Source organism: Diplotaxodon limnothrissa, linkage group LG14 (assembly GCF_057381915.1).
Source record: "Diplotaxodon limnothrissa isolate DT_005_m linkage group LG14, D_limnothrissa_male_GT1.1, whole genome shotgun sequence".
In the NCBI taxonomy this organism is placed as follows: Eukaryota; Metazoa; Chordata; class Actinopteri; order Cichliformes; family Cichlidae; genus Diplotaxodon; species Diplotaxodon limnothrissa.
In genome coordinates, this window is record NC_140609.1 from 37,986,978 (window position 1) to 37,995,030 (window position 8,053).

At 46.5% G+C, this 8,053-nt stretch overlaps 1 pseudogene; it reads right to left on the minus strand.

Annotated features, from left to right (window-relative positions):
* Positions 1 to 1,453: 1,453 nt before the first annotated feature.
* LOC146619395 (uncharacterized) lies at positions 1,454 to 3,230 on the minus strand (annotated as a pseudogene).
* Positions 3,231 to 8,053: the final 4,823 nt, after the last annotated feature.

Here is an 8,053-nt window from a genome sequence, read left to right on the forward strand (position 1 = left end):
TCGAAAGCCTACTACCAATTAACTCATTCACTGCCATTGACGTCTATAGACGTCAATTGAAAAACTTACGTTGACTGCCATTGACGTCTATAGACGTCAATTACGTTTTTCAATGGGAGGGGCCAGAATACAACCTCGGGCAGCTTGTCAGTGAATTTTATTTTTTCATATATTTGTAAATAAATTGTTTTGATAAAACATAACCTTTCTCAGTGTTATTTCTGTTTTATAGAAGTGAAGAACTATTTTATATGTTAGAGGTGTCACAAAGCAAGAAATATTAGTGTCAAAGGCACTTTTCTGCTTGAAATGTATTTTTCACAAAAAGCTCGTTTTCTCCCTTTTTTTGGTCAAAACAGGCATTTTTGGTGGAACCCACCTCTCTTCTACAGCTGATTACTAAAGAATGGAAAATGGTAGAAACAAGCTTTTTTTTTGGATGAAAGAAGAGAGTCTGTTCTTCATTTTGGTAGGTTCAGCGTTTATATGATCATAACACACAGTTTTCTGTGGCTCTTCAAAAATGAGTAAAAATGCTCAAAAACCCTGGCAGTGGGGAGTTACCTGATTTGAAAATGGCTGGCAGTGAATGAGTTAAGCATATTAGGTGATGTGCATCTCTGTAATGAGAAGGGGTGTGGTCTAATGACATCAACACCCTATATCAGGTGTGCATAATTGTTAGGCAAAGTCCTTTCCTTTGGCAAAATGGGTCAAAAGAAGGACTTGACAGGCTCAGAAAAGTCAAAAATTGTGAGATTGTCAGGTTAAGGCTGTGTGCAGGTAGGAGTGGAAGTAGAAGGTCCCAAAGTGCAGACACTCGGAGGCGGAAAGTGGCTCAAAACTCAGCTGTTATTGCTTGATGGCAAAAAGTGGCAAAATGTAACAGAAATCCAAAATCCAAATAAACTTACATGACCAGGCAAACGGACCACACAGCATAAATGAGAGTAGATCACGACACAGACACAAAGAAACACGGGGCTTAAATACACAGAGGGAGCAATCAGGGAATGGGTAACAGGAGGGAAACACAGCTGGGGCAAATCAGGCCTAACGAGACAAGGGGAAGCCAAACCAGACACATTAACATCAGACATGGACTTTCAAAGTAAAACAGGAAACATAATACAGACTCACAGGCAGGCACTATAACAAAGGGAACAAAGACGTGGGACCAGGGCAGACATAGACACTGACTGGATGTGGGGATACAGCAGACAGGAGAGACAGCAACTATGGAACACAGACAGAAAACCAGAACACTAAAACTCTAAACAAACCCCACCCAGAGAACCTAAACTAAGAATGATCCTAAAACCCATAAAGCAAAGCTAGAATATAATGAAATAACAAAATCAAAGAACCAAAAACACAAAACACTGGGTCAACGACCCAGGGACCCTAACAGTACCCCCCCCCCCCTTAAGGGCTGGCTTCCAGACAGCCCAAATCAGAACACCAAAAACAAAAAACAACCCAACCAGGGCGGGCGGTGGGGGAAGCAGGACGGAGGGCACGAAACAAATGATACACATCGAGCCATAAACCAAAACACAGGGAACAAAGTCCAAAACAACAGCACTAAGGCCCAGGATCAGTCCAAAAGCAAACAAACAAAAGAGCCCATGAAAGGCGCAGAGGCCCAGGCAACAGTCTCGAAAAAGTTCAGGGGGGCGGCCCGGAGGCTGATGGCACAACAGTCCAAATCCGGGATGGTCAGGGGGGCGGCCCGGAGGCTGACGGTCCAAGAGCCCAGAAAACAGTTCAGGAGGCCGGGCAGGTGGGAGGCACCGGCGGAGCAGATCAGGAGGCCGGCCGGGCGGGAGGCACCGGCGGCGACCGAGCAGATCAGGAGGCCGGGCGGGCGGGAGGCACCAGCGGCGACCGAGCAGATCAGGAGGCCGGCCGGGCGAGAGGCACCGGCGGCGACGTAGTTCAGGGGGCTGTCCATGACGGCGGCGTAGTTCAGGGAGCCGGCCATGATGGCAACGACGTCCAGTCATCGGCCGGACCGGACGTACAGGACAAGCAGGCCGGACGGGACGGAAGGAACGTGCAGTCCGAGCAGGCCGGACGGGACGTGCAGGATGAGCAGGCCGGACGGGACGTGCAGGACCAGACAGCATGGGGACCTCAGGCGCAGACGAAGCGAGACCGAGCGAGGCTGGACCAGGAAACGCAGAGGCTGAGGCTGGACTAGGCGGAGCTGCAGAGGCTGGACCAGGCGGGGCTGAAGACTCGGAGGCTGGACCAGGCGGAGCTGCAGAGGCTGAGGCTGGACCAGGCGGAGCTGCAGAGGCTGGACCAGGCGGAGCTGAAGACTCGGAGGCTGGACCAGGCGGAGCTGAAGCTGAAGACTCGGAGGCTGGACCAGGCGGAGCTGCAGAGGCTGGACCAGGCGAGGCGGAAGCAGATGCTGCGGGCGGTGTGGATGTTGAGGTTGCAGGCAGTGGAGCCGGTGGTGGCTGAATGGCCTCGCCAGAACCGTCAACAGACACTGGGATGTGCTGGCTGGGTCCTCCCGGACCCCCAGCTGAAGAGGCAAGAGGCTGAACGGGCCCCTCGGACCCTCCAGCGGAGACAGGAGGCTGAACGGGCCCCTCGGACCCCCCAGCGGAGACAGGAGGCTGAACGGGCCCCTCGGACCCCCCAGCGGAGACAGGAGGCTGAACGGGCCCCTTGGACCCTCCAGCGGGAACAGACGGCTGAAGCGGTCCCTCGGACCCTCCAGCGGAGGCAGGTTGCTGAACGGATGACCGAGGAGAGGAGTGACGGTGGCGTCGCTTCCTTCTAGACGAGGGAACAGGAACCGGTGGAGAAATGGAGACCTCATCCTCTGACCACATGGCCGCCAGGAAAAAGGCAGGCGAATGGACAGGCGAACAAGGTCCCGGCTGGTGTGAGGAAGGAGAGGCAGTCTGAGGTAGCGACGAGGCAGGTGGTGAGTGTGCGTTGTCCTGGGGTGGCGGTAAAGAAGTGGAGGTGGAGGTAGAGAGAGCAAGCTCGCCAGCCCTGACTTGCTCCCTCCAGGCAGCTATGGAGCTGCCCAGCACAGTGTCCATAGAAAGCTGAGTAAGCCGAGGGTTGCTCCGAATGATGGCATCTACAGCGCTTAGCCCAACGGCCATGGTCCTCAAATCATTGGCCTGAGCAATGCGGTCAAGGAGCTTAATCATCCGCTCCATCTCAGCGTTGAATCCAAAAGCTGAAAAGTCTGCGGGGTCCATGTTCTGGTCGTGATCTTCTGTCAGGTTAAGGCTGTGTGCAGGTAGGAGTGGAAGTAGAAGGACCCAAAGTGCAGACACTCGGAGGCGGAAAGTGGCTCAAAACTCAGCTGTTATTGCTGGATGGCAAAAAAGTGGCAAAATGTAACAGAAATCCAAAATCCAAATAAACTTACATGACCAGGCAAACGGACCACACAGCATAAATGAGAGTAGATCACGACACAGACACAAAGAAACACGCGGCTTAAATACACAGAGGGAGCAATCAGGGAATGGGTAACAGGAGGGAAACACAGCTGGGGCAAATCAGGCCTAACGAGACAAGGGGAAGCAAAACCAGACACATTAACATCAGACATGGACTTTCAAAACCAGAACACTAAAACTCTAACCAAACCCCACCCAGAGAACCTAAACTAAGAATGATCCTAAAACCCATAAAGCAAAGCTAGAATATAATGAAATAACAAAATCAAAGAACCAAAAACACAAAACACTGGGTCAACGACCCAGGGACCCTAACAGAGATATCTTGCAGAGGGATGCAGCAGTCTCAAAATTGCAAAGCTTCTGAAGCGTGATCATCGAACAATCAAGCGTTTCATTCAAAATAGTCAACAGGGTCTCAAGAAGCGTGTGGAAAAACCAAGGCGCAAAATAACTGCCCATGAACTGAGAAAAGTCAAGCGTGCAGCTGCCAAGATGCCACTTGCCACCAGTTTGGCCATATTTCAGAGCTGCAACATCACTGGAGTGCCCAAAAGCACAAGGTGTGCAATACTCAGAGACATGGCCAAGGTAAGAAAGGCTGAAAGACGACCACCACTGAACAAGACACACAAGCTGAAACGTCAAGACTGGGCCAAGAAATATCTCACGACTGATTTTTCTAAGGTTTTATGGACTGATGAAATGAGAGTGAGTCTATGGGCCAGATGGATGGGCCCGTGGCTGGATTGGTAAAGGGCAGAGAGCTCCAGTCCGACTCAGACGCCAGCAAGGTGGAGGTGGAGTACTGGTTTGGGCTGGTATCATCAAAGATGAGCTTGTGGGGCCTTTTCGGGTTGAGGATGGAGTCAAGCTCAACTCCCAGTCCTACTGCCAGTTTCTGGAAGACACCTTCTTCAAGCAGTGGTGCAGGAAGAAGTCTGCATCCTTCAAGAACAACATGATTTTCATGCAGGACAATGCTCCATCACACGCGTCCAAGTACTCCACAGCGTGGCTGGCAAGAAAGGGTATAAAAGAAGACAAACTAATGACATGGCCTCCTTGTTCACCTGATCTGAACCCCATTGAGAACCTGTGGTCCATCATCAAATGTGAGATTTACAAGGAGGGAAAACAGTACACCTCTCTGAACAGTGTCTGGGAGGCTGTGGTTGCTGCTGCACGCAATGTTGATGGTGAACAGATCAAAACACTGACAGAATCCATGGATGGCAGGCTTTTGAGTGTCCTTGCAAAGAAAGGTGGCTATATTGGTCGCTGATTTGTTTTTGTTTTGTTTTTGAATGTCAGAAATGTATATTTGTGAATGTGGAGATGTTATATTGGTTTCACTGGTAAAAATAAATAATTGAAATGGGTATATATTTGTTCTTTGTTGAGTTGCCTAATAATTATGCACAGTAATAGTCACCTGCACACACAGATATCCCCCTAAAATAGTTAAAACTAAAAACAAACTAAAAACTACTTCCAAAAACATTCAGCTTTGATATTAATGAGTTTTTTGGGTTCATTGAGAACATGGTTGTTGTTCAATAATAAAATTATTCCTCAAAAATACAACTTGCCTAATAATTCTGCACTCCCTGTAATTAAAACTTTTTGAATAGTTTTTTAGTTTCAAAACCAAATAAAAAATGTTGTTTCTTATGTGATCCTTCATAAAGCATCACATATTTTCCAACATAATTCAGGGTTTGGTTTGGTCTAAGTAAGCAGAGAAGTCCAGCCATCCAGTTTTCATGCAGATGTTTACATAACGCTCATCATCTGATGATGAAACTTACTTTGCACCCAAGCAGCCCAACCAGAAATTGAAAGTGTACATGCATCAAGGGACGGAGCGCATCCCGTCAATAGTTCCAAAGTGCAATCGAGGCTAATCCCATGATCTTCTTATTTTCTTGTAGACCGAAGTTGAAAATCTGGCAGTATTTATTTTTGTGATTTTTTTTCCACTCTCAGCCGTCCTTCTCCTGTATTTGGGTCTGTTTGTTAATTTATTTCAATCATGTAAACAATATACAGGTACATTTAGCAAAGAAAATTAGAGAAAAAAATACTATACAAAATAAAGTTAATACATTTCAATATTGCTTCTGTTCTGATTCATTTATATGTCGAAAGGGAGAGGGAAGAAGTACACACTTATTTAATCCCACCCCTTTGCCATAAGTTATCCGTCAACATTTAGTCAGCTTCCTTACTGATATAATCTGTAATAAAAAATAGTGAACAGATTTCTGATATAATATAATTTATTTTCATTCAGAAATTTATTTTCACTGACTCTTTCAATATCAACACCATTTAGTTTAATCTTAGCATTGTATTTAAAGTACTATTTCCAAATAACATAATTTTAGTTTTATTCAAATTTAATGATAATTTGTTTTTATCAAGCCTGTAGTTTATGAAATGGTGTTTGTTGCCAGATTTGTATAGAGGTATAACTTTTGCTATTTTCATTCTGTCTGGAAATCGACCAGTTTGAAATGATAAATTACAGATGTACGTAAACGGTTTTATAACAGCCTTACTATATCTTTTAACCACTCTCATATCAATATCAATTGGGTTCCGGCTTGAGTGAACGCTGGCGCGCCTGGCTACCGCTACTCACTGGTACATTTTCGATTATTTGGATTCAGATTTGAATGAACAGGGACATTCACACTCAGGACCAGATCGATCTCTGCCAGGGATTGATTTGCAACGCTTGTCCTCAACATCTGCTATTTCAGCTGAATGTGCTCTTACGTCGTCTTCTCAGTGAGCTGCACTAGCTTAACTGTTTGAACTATTTTAGCCTACCTGTTCGTCGCTCCGGCTGGCTCGGCTCCTTTTCCTCCACATAATCGACTCTTGGTGGCGCTGTCACTTGGTGTTCGCTCGCTCTGCGGTAGAGTATCACTCCCTGTTCCTGCTCAAACACAGTGGTGTTTCTGAGTAGCTTATTTGCTTAGCAATTTAATTAACAACTTTTAAATACATTCTTTTTCATAGTATAATCTTCACGTGCTTCATCCGAAGCACACTTTCTGTGTACTCACTACCTAATTTATAGCCAAAGTATTCACTCACTGTCTCTGTACTGTTTCGCTAGCTTAGCTTAGCTCGTAGCCGACTCGTTAGCACCATGGCTACTTCACCTGTCCCTCCTGCACTTTCTTGCTCATTGTGTCAGATGTTTAGTTACTCCTCAGCCTCCTTTAGCAATAATGATATCTGTAACAAATGTAGCATATTTGCAGCTCTGGAGGCCAGGATTACTGAATTGGAGACTCGGCTTCGCACCCTTCATTCACCCATAGCTATCCAGGCCCCTGAAGCTGGTGCAGCCGAAGATAGCGTAGGCCCCGCTAGCTGTTCCCCGGCAGACCCCAAGCAGCTGGGGAAAGAGGGCGGCTGGGTGACAGTGAGGAGGAAGCATAGTCCTAAACAGAAGCCCCAGGTACACCACCAACCCGTTCATGTGTCTAACCGTTTTTCCCCACTCGGAGACACACCCGCCGGGGGTCAAACTCTGGTAATTGGTGATTCTGTTCTCAGACATGTGAAGCTAGAGACACCGGCAACCATAGTCAATTGTCTTCCAGGGGCCAGAGCAGGCGACATTGAAGGAAATTTAAAACTGCTGGCTAAGGGTAAACGTAAATTCAGTAAGATCATAATTCACGTCGGCAGTAATGACAGCCGGTTACGCCAATCGGAGGTCACTAAAATCAATATTGAATCGGTGTGCAACTTTGCCAAAACAATGTCGGACTCTGTAGTTTTCTCTGGTCCCCTCCCCAATCAGACCAGGAGCAACATGTTTAGCCGCATGTTCTCCTTAAATTGCTGGCTGTCTGAGTGGTGTCCCAGAAACGATGTGGGCTTCATAGATAATTGGCAAACCTTCTGGAGGAAACCTGGTCTTGTTAGGAGAGACGGCATCCATCCCACTTTGGATGGAGCAGCTCTCATTTCTAGAAATATGGACAAATTTATTAAACCCCCCCAAAATATGACTATCCAGAGTTGGGACCAGGAAGCAGAGTTGCAGTCTTACATGCCTCTCTGCAGCTTCTCTCCTCCTGCTACCCCCCCAAAAACCCATCTCCATAGAGACTGTGTCAGCTTCCAAAAAGACAAAAAACAAACTAAAAACCAGCAACAAACAACTTAAACATAAACAATTACAAAGAAAGAACAATACAGTATCCACATCTGAACTAAAGAGTAAAACAGTGAAATGTGGATTATTAAATATTAGGTCTCTCTCCTCCAAGTCTCTGTTAGTACATGACTTAATAATTGATCAACAAATTGATTTACTCTGCCTTACAGAAACCTGGTTGCAGCAGGATGATTATGTTAGTTTAAATGAATCAACACCCCCGAATCATTCTAACTACCAGAAATCTCGAAGCACAAGCCGAGGGGGCGGTGTGGCAGCAATTTTTCACACCAGCCTATTAATCAACCAAAGACCAAGACAGACTTTTAATTCATTTGAAAGCCTGATGCTTAGCCTCGTCCACCCCAGCTGTAAAACTCAGAAACCAGTCTTACTTGTTATCATCTATCGTCCACCTGGGCCTTACACA